The sequence below is a fragment of the Triticum dicoccoides genome, chromosome 6B (assembly GCF_002162155.2).
Source record: "Triticum dicoccoides isolate Atlit2015 ecotype Zavitan chromosome 6B, WEW_v2.0, whole genome shotgun sequence".
NCBI classification, from domain to species: domain Eukaryota; kingdom Viridiplantae; phylum Streptophyta; class Magnoliopsida; order Poales; family Poaceae; genus Triticum; species Triticum dicoccoides.
Window position 1 is genome coordinate 104812554 of NC_041391.1, and position 15278 is coordinate 104827831.

The following is a 15278-nucleotide window of genomic DNA, read 5'->3' on the forward strand; positions in this document are numbered from 1 at the left end:
CGGAGGGCCCCATGGGCTGAAGTGGGAGGGGAACCAGCCCCTAGTGGGCTGGTGCGCCCCCCTGGGCCCCCCTCTGCGCCTAGGGTTGGGAACCCTAGGGGAGGGGGCGCCTCCACTTGCCTTGGGGGGCACTCCACCTCCCCTGGCCGCCGCCCCCCTAGAGATCCCATCTCTAGGGCCGGCGCCCCCCTGGGGTCCCTATATAAAGAGGGGGGTGGGAGGGTAGCCGCACCTAACACCCTAGCGCCTCCCTCCCCTCCCTGCTACACCTCCTCCTCTCGCAGAAGCTCGGCGAAGCTCTGCCGGAACCCTGCTGCGTCCACCACCATGCCGTTGTGCGGCTGGATCTTCATCAACCTCTCCTTCCCCCTTGCTGGATCAAGAAGGAGGAGACGTCACGCTGACCGTACGTGTGTTGAACGTGGAGGTGCCGTCCGTTCGGCGCTAGGATCTCTGGTGATTTGGATCACGACGAGAACGACTCCCTCAACCCCGTTCTCTTGAACGCTTCCGCACGCGATCTACAAGGGTATGTAGATGCATCTCTCTCTCTCGTTGCTAGATCAACTCATAGATTGATCTTGGTGAACATAGGAAAATTTTTATTTTATGCAACGTTCCCCAACAGTGGCATCATGAGCTAGGTCTACGCGTAGTTCTCTATTGCACGAGTAGAACAAAAATCTGTTGTGGGCGTAGATCTTGTCAACTTGCTTGCCACTACTAGTCTTATTTTGCTTCAGCGGTATTGTGGGATGAAGCGGCCCGGACCGACCTTACACGTACGCTTACGTGAGACAGGTTCCACCGACTGACATGCACTAGTTGCATAAGGTGGCTAGCGGGTGTCTATCTCTCCCACTTTAGTTGGAGCGGATTCGATGAAAAGGGTCCTTATGAAGGGTAAATAGAAGTTGACAAAATCACGTTGTGGTTATTTGTAGGTAAGAAAACGTTCTTGCTAGAACCCAATTGCAGCCACGTAAAAGATGCAACTGTTGGGGAACGTAGTAATTTCAAAAAAATTCCTACGCACACGCAAGATCATGGTGATGATATAGCAACAAGAGGGGAGAGTGTTGTCCACGTACCCTCGTAGACCGTAAGCGGAAGTGTTATGACAACGCAGTTGATGTAGTCGTATGTCTTCACGATCCGACCGATCCAAGTACCGAACGTACGGCACCTCTGAGTTCAGCACACGTTCAGCTCGATGACGATCCTCGGGTTCCGATCCAGCAAAGCTTCGGGGATGAGTTCCGTCAGCACGACGGCGTGGTGACGATGATGATGCTCTACCGGCGCAGGGCTTCGCCTAAACTCCGCGACGATATGACCGAGGTGGAATATGGTGGAGGGGGACACCGCACACGGCTAAGGAACGATCCGTAGATCAACTTCTGTATCTATGGGGTGCCCCCTGCCCCCGTATATAAAGGAGGGAGGGGGGAGGCCGGCCGGCCCTTGTTGGGCACGCCAGGAGGAGGAGTCCTCCTCCTAGTAGGAGTAGGACTCCTCCTTTCCTACTCCTACTAGGAGGGGAAGGAAGGGGGAGAGGAGGGGAAGGAAAGAGGGGGGCGCCGCCCCCCCTTCCTAGTCCAATTCGGACCAGAGGGAGAGGGGGCGCGCGGCCCTTCCTGGCCGCCCCTCTCTCTTCCCACCAAGGCCCATGTGGCCCATTAACTCTCCGGGGGGGTTCCGGTAACCCTCCGGCACTCCGGTTTTCTCCGAAACCACCCGGAACACTTCCGGTGTCCGAATATAGTCGTCCAATATATCAATCTTTATGTCTCGACCATTTCGAGACTCCTCGTCATGTCCGTGATCACATCCGGGACTCCTAACAAACTTCGGTACATCAAAACTTGTAAACTCATAATTAAACTGTCATCGTAACATTAAGCGTGCGGACCCTACGGGTTCGAGAACTATGTAGACATGACCTAGAACTATTCTCGGTCAATAACCAATAGCGGAACCTGGATGCCCATATTGGTTCCTACATATTCTACGAAGATCTTTATCGGTCAAACCGCATAACAACATACGTTGTTCCCTTTGTCATCGGTATGTTACTTGCTAGAGATTTGATCGTCGGTATCCAATACCTAGTTCAATCTCGTTACCGGCAAGTCTCTTTACTCGTTCGGTAACACATCATCTTATAACTAACTCATTAGTTACAATGCTTGCAAGGCTTAGGTGATGAGTATTACCGAGAGGGCCCAGAGATACCTCTCCGACAATCGAAGTGACAAAACCTAATCTCGAATTATGCCAACCCAACATGTACCTTCAGAAACACCTGTAGAGCACCTTTATAATCACCCAGTTACGTTGTGACGTTTGGTAGAACACAAAGTGTTCTTCCGGTAAAGGTGAGTTGCACAATCTCATAGTTGCAGGAACTTTGTATAAGTCATGAAGAAAGCAATAGCAACATACTAAACGATCAAGTGCTAGGCTAACGGAATGGGTCATGTTAATCACATCATTCTCCTAATGATGTGATCCCATTAATCAAATGACAACACATGTCTATGGTTAGGAAACATAACCATCTTTGATTAATGAGCTAGTCAAGTAGAGGCATACTAGTGACTTTATGTTTGTCTATGTATTCACACGTGTATCATGTTTCCGGTTAATACAATTCTAGCATGAATAATAAACATTTATCATGATATGAGGAAATAAATAATAACTTTATTATTGCCTCTAGGGCATATTTCCTTCAGTCTCCCACTTGCACTAGAGTCAATAATCTAGATTACATAGTAATGATTCTAACACCCATGGAGTCTTGGTGTTGATCATGTTTTGCTCGTGAGAAAGGCTTAGTCAATGGGTCTGCAACATTCAGATCCGTATGTATCTTGCAAATCTCTATGTCTCCCACTTGGACTTGGTCCCGAATGGAATTGAAGTGTCTCTTGATGTGCTTGGTCCTCTTGTGAAATCTGGATTCCTTTGCCAAGGCAATTGCACCAATATTGTCACAGAAGATCTTCATTGGTCCTGATGCACTAGGTATGACACCTAGATCGGAAATGAACTCCTTCACCCAGACTCCTTCATTTGCTGCTTCCGAAGCAGCTATGTACTCCGCTTCACATGTAGATCCCGCTACGATGCTTTGTTTAGAACTGCACCAACTTACAGCTCCACCGTTTAATAAAAACACGTGTCCGGTTTGCGATTTAGAATCGTCCGGATCAGTGTCAAAGCTTGCATCGACGTAACCGTTTACGACTAGCTCTTTGTCACCTCCATATATGAGAAACATATCCTTAGTCCTTTTCAGGTATTTCAGGATGTTCTTGACCGCTGTCCAGTGATCCACTCCTGGATTACTTTGGTACCTTCCTGCCAAGCTTATTGCTAAGCATACGTCAGGTCTGGTACACAGCATTGCATACATGATAGAGCCTATGGCTGAAGCATAGGGAACATTTTTCATTTTCTCTCTATCTTCTGTTGTGGTCGGGCATTGAGTTTGACTCAACTTCACACCTTGTAGCACAAGCAAGAATCCTTTCTTTGCCTGATCCATTTTGAACTTTTTCAAAATTTTGTCAAGGTATGTGCTTTGTGAAAGTCCTATTAAGCGTCTTGATCTATCTCTATAGATCTTGATGCCCAATATGTAAGCAGCTTCACCGAGGTCTTTCATTGAAAAACTTTTATTCAAGTATCCTTTTATGCTATCCAGAAATTCTATATCATTTCCAATTAATAATATGTCATCTACATATAAAATTAGAAATGCTACAGAGCTCCCACTCACTTTCTTGTAAATATAGGCTTCTCCAAAATTCTGTATAAAATCATATGCTTTGATCACACTATCAAAGCGTTTATTCCAACTCCGAGATGCTTGCACCAGTCCATAAATGGAACGCTGGAGCTTGCACACTTTGTCAGCACCTTTTGGATCAACAAAACCTTCCGGCTGCATCATATACAACTCTTCTTCTAGAAATCCATTCAAGAATGCAGTCTTGACATCCATTTGCCAAATTTCATAATCATGAAATGCAGCAATAGCTAACATGATTCGGACGGACTTAAGCATTGCTACGGGTGAGAAAGTCTCATTGTAGTCAACCCCTTGAACTTGTCGAAAACCTTTTGCAACAAGTCGAGCTTTATAGACAGTTATATTACCATCAGCGTCAGTCTTCTTCTTAAAGATCCATTTATTCTCAATGGCTTGCCGATCATCGGGCAAGTCAACCAAAGTCCATACTTTGTTTTCATACATGGATCCCATCTCAGATTTCATGGCTTCTAGCCATTTTGCGGAATCCGGGCTCATCATCACTTCCTCATAGTTCGTAGGTTCATCATGGTCAAGTAACATGACTTCCAGAATAGGATTACCATACCACTCTGGTGCGGATCTTACTCTGGTAGACCTACGAGGTTCAGTAGAAACTTGATCTGAAGTTTCATGATCATTATCATCAGCTTCCTCACTAATTGGTGTAGTTGTCACAGGAACTGGTTCTCGTGATGAACTACTTTCCAATAAGGGAGTAGATACAGTTATCTCATCAAGTTCTACTTTCCTCCCACTCACTTCTTTCGAGAGAAACTCCTTCTCTAGAAAGGATCCATTCTTAGCAACGAATGTCTTGCCTTCGGATCTGTGATAGAAGGTGTACCCAATAGTCTCTTTTGGGTATCCTATGAAGACACATTTCTCCTATTTAGGTTCGAGCTTATCTGGTTGAAGTTTCTTGACATAAGCATCGCAGCCCCAAACTTTAAGAAACGACAACTTTGGTTTCTTGCCAAACCATAGTTCATAAGGCATCATTTCAACGGATTTTGACGGTGCCCTATTTAACGTGAATGCGACCGTCTCTAAAGCATAACCCCAAAATGATAGCGGTAAATCAGTAAGAGACATCATAGATCGCACCACATCAAGTAAAGTACGATTACGACGTTCGGACACACCATTTCGTTGTGGTGTTCCAGGTGGCGTAAGTTGCAAAACTATTCCACATTGTTTCAAGTGTAGGCCAAACTCATAACTCAAATATTCTCCTCCACGATCAGATCGTAGAAACTTTATTTTCTTGTTACGATGATTTTCCACTTCACTCTGAAATTCTTTGAACTTTTCAAATGTTTCAGACTTGTGTTTCATCAAGTAGATATAACCATATCTGCTCAAATCATCTGTGAAGGTGAGAAAATAACGATACCCGCCGCGAGCCTCAACATTCATTGGGCCACAAACATCAGTATGTATGATTTCCAACAAATCAGTTGCTCGCTCCATAGTTCCGGAGAACGGCGTTTTAGTCATCTTGCACATAAGGCACGGTTCGCAAGTACCAAGTGATTCATAATCAAGTGATTCCAAAAGTCCATCAGTATGGAGTTTCTTCATGCGCTTTACACCGATATGACCCAAACGGCAGTGCCAAATAAGTTGCACTATCATTATTAACTCTCCATCTTTTGGTTTCAACACTATGAATATGTGTATCACTACTATCGAGATTTAATAAAAATAGACCACTCTTCAAGGGTGCATGACCATAAAAGATATTACTCATATAAATAGAACAACCATTATTCTCTGATTTAAATGAATAACCGTCTCGCATCAAAAAAGATCCAGATATAATGTTCATGCTCAACGCTGGCACCAAATAACAATTATTCAGGTCTAAAACTAATCCCGAAGGTAGATGTAGAGGTAGCGTGCCGACCGCGATCACATCGACTTTGGAACCGTTTCCCACGCGCATCGTCACCTCGTCCTTGGCCAGTGCTCGCTTATTCCGTAGTCCCTGTTTCGAGTTGCAAATATTAGCAACAGAACCAGTATCAAATACCCAGGTGCTACTACGAGCTCTAGTTAGGTACACATCAATAACATGTATATCACATATACCTTTGTTCACTTTGCCATCCTTCTTATCCGCCAAATACTTGGGGCAGTTCCGCTTCCAGTGACCAGTCTGCTTGCAGTAGAAGCACTCAGTTTCAGGCTTAGGTCCAGACTTGGGTTTCTTCTCTTGAGCAGCAACTTGCTTGCTGTTCTTCTTGAAGTTCCCCTTCTTCTTTCCTTTGCCCTTTTTCTTGAAACTAGTGGTCTTGTTGACCATCAACACTTGATGCTCCTTCTTGATTTCTACCTCCGCAGCTTTTAGCATTGCGAAGAGCTCGGGAATAGTCTTGTTCATCCCTTGCATATTATAGTTCATCACAAAGCTCTTGTAGCTTGGTGGTAGTGATTGGAGAATTCTGTCAATGACGCTATCATCCGGAAGATTAACTCCCAGTTGAATCAAGTGATTATTATACCCAAACATTTTGAGTATATGTTCACTGACAGAACTATTCTCCTCCATCTTGCAGCTGTAGAACTTATTGGAGACTTCATATCTCTCAATCCGGGCATTTGCTTGAAATATTAACTTCAACTCCTGGAACATCTCATATGCTCCATGACGTTCAAAACGTCGTTGAAGACCCGGTTCTAAGCCGTAAAGCATGGCACACTGAACTATAGAGTAGTCATCAGCTTTGCTCCGCCAAACGTTCTTAACGTCGTCAGTTGCATCAACAGCAGGCCTGGCACCCAGCGGTGCTTCTAGGACGTAACTTTTCTGTGCAGCAATGAGGATAATCCTCAGGTTACGGACCCAGTCCGTGTAATTGCTACCATCATCTTTCAACTTTGCTTTCTCAAGGAACGCATTAAAATTCAACGGAACAACAGCACGAGCCATCTATCTACAAACAAACATAGACAAGCAAAATACTATCAGGTACTAAGTTCATGATAAATTTAAGTTCAATTAATCATATTACTTAAGAACTCCCACTTAGACAGACATCTCTCTAGTCATCTAAGTGATCACATGATCCAAATCAACTAAACCATAACCGATCATCACATGAGATGGAGTAGTTTTCAATGGTGAATATCACTATGTTGATCATATCTACTATATGATTCACGCTCGACCTTTCGGTCTCCGTGTTCCAAGGCCATATCTGCATATGCTAGGCTCGTCAAGTTTAACCTGAGTATTCTGCGTGTGCAAAACTGGCTTGCACCTGTTGTAGATGGACGTAGAGCTTATCACACCCGATCATCACGTGGTGTCTGGGCACGACGAACTTTGGCAACGGTGCATACTCAGGGAGAACACTTCTTGATAATTTTAGTGAGAGATCATCTTAAAATGCTACTGTCAATCAAAGCAAGATAAGATGCATAAAGGATAAACATCACATGCAATCAATATAAGTGATATGATATGGCCATCATCATCTTGTGCTTGTGATCTCCATCTTCGAAGCACCGTCGTGATCACCATCGTCAGCGGCGCGACACCTTGATCTCCATCGTAGCATTGTTGTTGTTACGCCATCTATTGCTTCTACGACTATCGCTACCGCTTAGTGATAAAGTAAAGCAATTACAGGGCGTTTGCATTTCATACAATAAAGCGACAACCATATGGCTCCTGCCAGTTGCCGATAACTTCGGTTACAAAACATGATCATCTCATACAATAAAATATAGCATCATGTCTTGACCATATCACATCACAACATGCCCTGCAAAAACAAGTTAGACGTCCTCTACTTTGTTGTTGCAAATTTTACATGGCTGCTACGGGCTTAGCAAGAACCGGTCTTACCTACGCATCAAAACCACAACGATAGTTTGTCAAGTTGGTGTTGTTTTAACCTTCGCAAGGACCGGGCGTAGCCACACTCGGTTCAACTAAAGTCAAAGAGACAGACACCCGCCGGTCACCTTTAAGCAATGAGTGCTCGTAGCGGTGAAACTAGTCTCGCGTAAGCGTACGCGTAATGTCGGTCCACGCCGCTTCATCTCACAATGCCGCTGAACCAAAGTATGACATGCTGGTAAGCAGTATGACTTATATCGCCCACAACTCACTTGTGTTCTACTCGTGCATATAACATCAAAGCATAAAACCTAGGCTCGGATGCCACTGTTGGGGAACGTAGTAATTTCAAAAAAATTCCTACGCACACGCAAGATCATGCTGATGATATAGCAACGAGAGGGGAGAGTGTTGTCCACGTACCCTCGTAGATCGTAAGCGGAAGCGTTATGACAACACAGTTGATGTAGTCGTACGTCTTCAGGATCCGACCGATCCAAGTACCGAACGTACGGCACCTCCGAGTTCAGCACACGTTCAGCTCGATGACGATCCCCGGGCTCCGATCCAGCAAAGCTTCGGGGATGAGTTCCGTCAGCACGACGGCGTGGTGACGATGATGATGCTCTACCGGCGCAGGGCTTCGGCTAAACTCCGCGATGATATGACCGAGGTGGAATATGGTGGAGGGGGGCACCGCACACGGCTAAGGAACGATCCGTAGATCAACTTCTGTATCTATGGGGTTCCCCCTGCCCCCATATATAAAGGAGGGAGGGGGGAGGCCGGCCGGCCCTTGTTGGGCGCGCCAGGAGGAGGAGTCCTCCCCCTAGTAGGAGTAGGACTCCTCCTTTCCTACTCCTACTAGGAGGGGAAGGAAGGGGGAGAGGAGGGGAAGGAAAGAGGGGGGCGCCGCCCCCCCCTTCCTAGTCCAATTCGGACCAGAGGGAGAGGGGGCATGCGGCCCTTCCTGGCCGCCCCTCTCTCTTCCCACCAAGGCCCATGTGGCCCATTAACTCTCCGGGGGGTTCCGGTAACCCTCCGGCACTCTGGTTTTCTCCGAAACCACCCGGAACACTTCCGGTGTCCGAATATAGTCGTCCAATATATCAATCTTTATGTCTCGACCATTTCGAGACTCCTCGTCATGTCCGTGATCACATCCGGGACTCCTAACAAACTTCGGTACATCAAAACTTGTAAACTCATAATTAAACTGTCATCGTAACATTAAGCGTGCGGACCCTACGGGTTCGAGAACTATGTAGACATGACCTAGAACTATTCTCGGTCAATAACCAATAGCGGAACCTGGATGCCCATATTGGTTCCTACATATTCTACGAAGATCTTTATCGGTCAAACCGCATAACAACATACGTTGTTCCCTTTGTCATCGGTATGTTACTTGCTAGAGATTTGATCATCGGTATCCAATACCTAGTTCAATCTCGTTACCGGCAAGTCTCTTTACTCGTTCTGTAACAGATCATCTTATAACTAACTCATTAGTTACAATGCTTGCAAGGCTTAGGTGATGAGTATTACCGAGAGGGCCCAGAGATACCTCTCCGACAATCGGAGTGACAAAACCTAATCTCGAATTATGCCAACCCAACATGTACCTTCGGAAACACCTGTAGAGCACCTTTATAATCACCCAGTTACGTTGTGACGTTTGGTAGCACACAAAGTGTTCTTCCGGTAAAGGTGAGTTGCACAATCTCATAGTTGCAGGAACTTTGTATAAGTCATGAAGAAAGCAATAGCAACATACTAAACGATCAAGTGCTAGGCTAACAGAATGGGTCATGTCAATCACATCATTCTCCTAATGATGTGATCCCATTAATCAAATGACAACATATGTCTATGGTTAGGAAACATAACCATCTTTGATTAATGAGCTAGTCAAGTAGAGGCATACTAGTGACTTTATGTTTGTCTATGTATTCACACGTGTATCATGTTTCCGGTTAATACAATTCTAGCATGAATAATAAACATTTATCATGATATGAGGAAATAAATAATAACTTTATTATTGCCTCTAGGGCATATTTCCTTCAGCAACAACAATTAGAGGACGTCTAACTTGTTTTTGCAGCAATTGCTATATGTTGAATCGTGGAGCAGTAAGCTGGTGCAGTTGCAAGCAGACCGTCATGGCGGGATCTACATGTGAAGTGGAGTACATGGCAGCCTCGAAGGCAGCGCATGAAGCAATATGGATGAAGGAGTTCATCACCGACCTAGGAGTCATACCCAATGCGTCGGGGCCAATCACTCTCTTATGTGACAACACTGGAGCTATTTCCCTTGCCAAGGAGCCCAGGTTTCACAAGAAGACCAGGCACATCAAGCGTCGTTTCAACTCCATCCGTGAAAATGTTCAAGATGGAGACATAGATATTTGCAAAGTACATACGGATCTGAATGTCGCAGATCCATTGACTAAACCTCTTCCGCGAGCAAAACATGATCAACACCAGAACTCTATGGGTGTTCGAGTCATCACAATGTAACTAGATTATTGACTCTAGTGCAAGTGGGAGACTATTGGAAATATGCCCTAGAGGCAATAATAAAAGGATTATTATTATATTTCCTTGTCCGTGATAATTGTCTTTTATTCATGCTATAATTGTATTATCCGGAAATCGTAATACACGTGTGAATACATAGACCACAACATGTCCCTAGTGAGCCTCTAGTTGACTAGCTCGTTGATCAACAGATAGTCATGGTTTCCTCACTATGGACATTGGATGTCGTTGATAACGGGATCACATCATTAGGAGAATGATGTGATGGACAAGACCCAATCCTAAGCATAGCACAAAGATCGTGTAGTTCATTTGCTAGAGCTTTTCCAATGTCAAGTATCTTTTCCTTAGACCATGAGATCGTGTAACTCCCGGATACCGTAGGAGTGCTTTGGGTGTACTAAACGTCACAACGTAACTGGGTGACCATAAAGGTGCACTACAGGTATCTCCGAAAGTGTCTATTGGGTTGACACGGATCGAGACTGGGATTTGTCACTCCGTATGACGGAGAGGTATCTCTGGGCCCACTCGATAATGCATCATCATAATGAGCTCAAAGTGACCAAGTGTCTGGTCACGGGATCATGCATTACAGTACGAGTAAAGTGACTTGCCGGTAACAAGATTGAACGAGGTATTGGGATACCGACGATCGAATCTCGGGCAAGTAATGTACCGATTGACAAAGGGAATTGTATACGGGGTTGCTTAAATCCTCGACATCGTGGTTCATCCGATGAGATCATCGACGAGTATGTGGGAGCCAACATGGGTATCCAGATCCCGCTATTGGTTATTGACCGGAGAGCCGTCTCGGTCATGTCTGCATGTCTCCCGAACCCGTAGGGTCTACACACTTAAGGTTAGGTGACGCTAGGGTTGTATGAATATGAGTATGCAGCAAACCGAAAGTTGTTCGGAGTCCCGGATGAGATCCCGGACGTCACGAGGAGTTCCGAAATGGTCCGGAGGTAAAGAATTATATATGGGAAGTCAAGTTTCAGCCATCGGGAAAGTTTCGGGGACCACCGGTATTGTACCGGGACCACCGGAAGGGTCCCGGGGGTCCACTGGGTGGGGCCACCTATCCCGGAGGGCCCCATGGGCTGAAGTGGGAGGGGAACCAGCCCCTAGTGGGCTGGTGCGGCCCCCCTGGGCCCCCCTCTGCGCCTAGGGTTGGGAACCCTAGGGGAGGGGGCGCCTCCACTTGCCTTGGGGGGCACTCCACCCCCCTTGGCCGGTGCCCCCCTAGAGATCCCATCCCTAGGGCCGGCGCCCCCCCGGGGTCCCTATATAAAGAGGGGGGTGGGAGGGCAGCCGCACCTAACACCCTGGCACCTCCCTCCCCTCCCTGCTACACCTCCTCCTCTCGCAGAAGCTCGGCGAAGCTCTGCCGGAACCCTGCTGCATCCACCACCACGCTGTCGTGCTGCTCGATCTTCATCAACCTCTCCTTCCCCCTTGCGGAATCAACAAGGAGGAGACGTCACGCTGACCATACGTGTGTTGAACGCGGAGGTGCCGTTCATTCGGCGCTAGGATCTCCGGTGATTTGGATCACGACGAGAACGACTCCCTCAACCCCGTTCTCTTGAACGCTTCCGCACGCAATCTACAAGGGTATGTAGATGCATCTCTCTCTCTCGTTGCTAGATGAACTCATAGATTGATCTTGGTGAACGTAGGAATTTTTTTATTTTATGCAATGTTCCCCAACACAACTGTTGTTGTAGTAATCTGTGAGCCACGAGGACTCAGCAATCCCATTACCATGGGTATCAAGACTAGCAAAGCTTAATGGGAAAGGAAGGGGTAAAGTGGTAAGGTTGCAGCAGCGACTAAGCATATATGGTGGCTAACATACGCAAAAGAGAGCGAGAAGAGAGCAAACGGAACGGTCGTGAAGCTAGCAATGATCAAGAGGTGATCCTGAACTCCTACTTACGTCAAACATAACCCAAAGACCATGTTCACTTCCCGGACTCCGCCGAGAAGAGACCATCGCGGCTACACACGCGGTTGATGCGTTTTAATTCGTATCAGGTGTCAAGTTATCTACAACCGGACATTAACAAATTCCCATCTGCCACATAACTGCGGGCACGGCTTTCGAAAGATAATACCCCACAGGGGTGTCCCAACTTAGCCCATGATAAGCTCTCGCGATCAACGAAGGATATACCTTCTCCCAGGAAGACCCGATCAGACTCGGAATCCCGGTTTACAAGACATTTCGACAATGGTAAAACAAGACCAGCAAAGCCGCCCGATGCGCCGACAATCCCGATAGGAGCTGCACATATCTCGTTCTCAGGGCAACACCGGATAAGTCAAGCTAGGAGTAAAACCAGACTTCGAGTTTCCCCGAGGTGGCCCCGCAGGCTGCCCGGTTCGGACCAACACTTAGACAAGCACTGGCCCGGGGGGCTAAAATAAAGATGACCCTCGGATTAATTACTCCCAAGGGAAATGTAGGTGGTGGTGAGGCAAATGGTAAAACCAAGGTTGGGCCTTGCTGGAGGAGTTTTATTCAAAGCGAACTGTCAAGGGGGTCCCATAAATCACCCAACCGTGTTAGGGACGCAAAGTCCGGGAACATAATACCAATATGACGGAAACTAGGGCGGCAAGAGTGGAACAAAACACCAGGCATAAGGCCGAGTCTTTCACCATTTACCAAGTATATAGATGCATTAATTAAATAAGAGATATTGTGATATCCCGACATAATCCTGTCCACCATGGAGAAATCTTCAACTTCACCTGCAACTAACAATGCTATAAGAGGGGCTGAGCAAAGCGGTAACATAGCCAAGCAATGGATTGCTAAGAAGGGTGAAAAAGGTTAGAGGCTGACATGGCAATTTGGGAGGCTTGAAGAGCAAGTGAATAGGAAGCGCAGCAAAGCGATAGAACGAAGCAACTAGCATAGCAATGATAGTAGTGAGATCCAAGGTGACGGTCATCTTGCCTGAAATCCCGCTAGGAAGAAGAACGAGTCCATGAAGAAGATGAATCCACGAAGACGAACCAAGCGTAGACGAACAAATCCTCACGATCGCAATGAAACGGGAACTATCGAGAAGAAGCACACAACATGGTAAACACACCACACATTAACAAGGCATGATACTCAACCAAGTATGATGCATGACAAGGCTACATGAAGCTACTCATGGCAAGAGATGATGGAAACAAGAGCAACACATCAAGGCAAGTTTAAATGAGGCCGAAAACAACATATAACAATTCCGGTAAGTCCTCATATGCAAATTTCGAAATTGGTCCAGATCTGAATAAACCTTAAGTTGAAGTTGTTAAACAGCAAGTTAAAGAGCACCAAGAGGATCTACACGAAATTCTAGTCAAGTTACATATAAAGTTCATTTAATTCGGAGCTACGACCTAGAAGATATGAGCAAAACAAGTTAAACATGGCATTGATGCAAAATGCATACAAACATCAAGTAAACACCTCAAAATATGGATGCAACATGATAATATGAAACTACATGCAAAATCAAGCAAGTTTCATATAGAGCACACTCATAGCGGAGCAACGTTTCAACACATACACTCTATACAAGTTTAAAGGACAAGCTGTCCAAAACAGCATCTAGGCATCTTGCAAGCATCAAAACAATATTCTACAGTATTCCAACATGAAAACAAAATACATGGACATGATGTACAGGTAAAGCATGACAAAACATGAACACTGAGCTATCTTCAGAAATCACTAGAACATGCTCAAAAACACATGGCAAGATTGCAAATAATAACAGTTTACAGGCTTAGCAGAAATAATATCAGGTTGCAATGTTTAGAGCTATCAAGCAACATGCTACAAGAACTTATAATAGAAACTTAAGGCATGGCATGATAATACTAAATGCATAGAACAAAAGTCCTTTAATGACCATGAGTCAAAAAGGATCAGAAGATGTGATGGAACCCATGTAAACATGGCAAATGATATGACAAATTCAAACATGGCAGGAACAACGATAAGTAGGCATGTTCGTGAGCTTGTACCACTCACCACAGAGCATTACATGGCATGACAAGGTAACCAACAGTAAGATGACATGTTTATGAAGCTAAGCATGGCAAAAACAAGTTCATAGGGGGCATGGATCACTAGTAACACACATGGCAAAACTGAACTTAATGTTAACAGGATGACAGAAATATTATTTAGCAAGTTTGGAGCAATATTACAACAAGCTACAGCAGGCTATAAATGCAACCAGGGGCTCGGATGGATAGAGCATAACATGTATAATAAAACATCCTTAGTGAATATCGCCAGATTATGCATAGAATGACTTGTAGCAGCAGGATTACATAACATCACAAAATAACAGATTCAGCCTAGCAAAACAGCAACATCAAGTACCCTAATTCACGAGCTCGATGCACTTAGTACAAGACTCACAAAAATACAAGACAAGCACCCCTGTAAAGATGGCATGATGTAAATCAAAACACATGTAGAGCTCATGCTCATAGGATGCACACACAAAATGCAACGAAAATGACAAAACATAAAGTTCTGTTAACAGACGGCAGTTAACATCATATAGCACTGTTGCAATGATGATTCGAGCATCAAGATGAGCTCAAACGAACATGGCACAATGGAATGAAATGTAGAGCATCTCATGACGAACATATTGACATATTATGCATGGAAAACGGAGCTATATGCACGGAGATATGGCATGTTGAACAGGGCACCCGAATGCTGAAAATCTCAGGGACTTGGAGAAATCTCACCCCGCGGAAAAAGTCAACGGGACGACGCGGTACCGGGACGGAGTGGATCGGGTCGGCGGGGAGCGTTTGGATGGCCGGGCGGGTGGATCTCGTCCCACCCGCCGGATCCGGCGACGAGGCGGCCGGCGACGGCAGCCGGAGGGCGGGCGGCACCGGAGGAGGTCGGGGAAGGCCGGAGGGAGCGGGGCGCCGGTGTTCCGGCGACGGGGAAGGCGGGCGGCGGCGGTCGCGGGCGCGGTGGTGGATGCGAGCGCCGGGGCAAGGCGGCAGGGACTCGCCG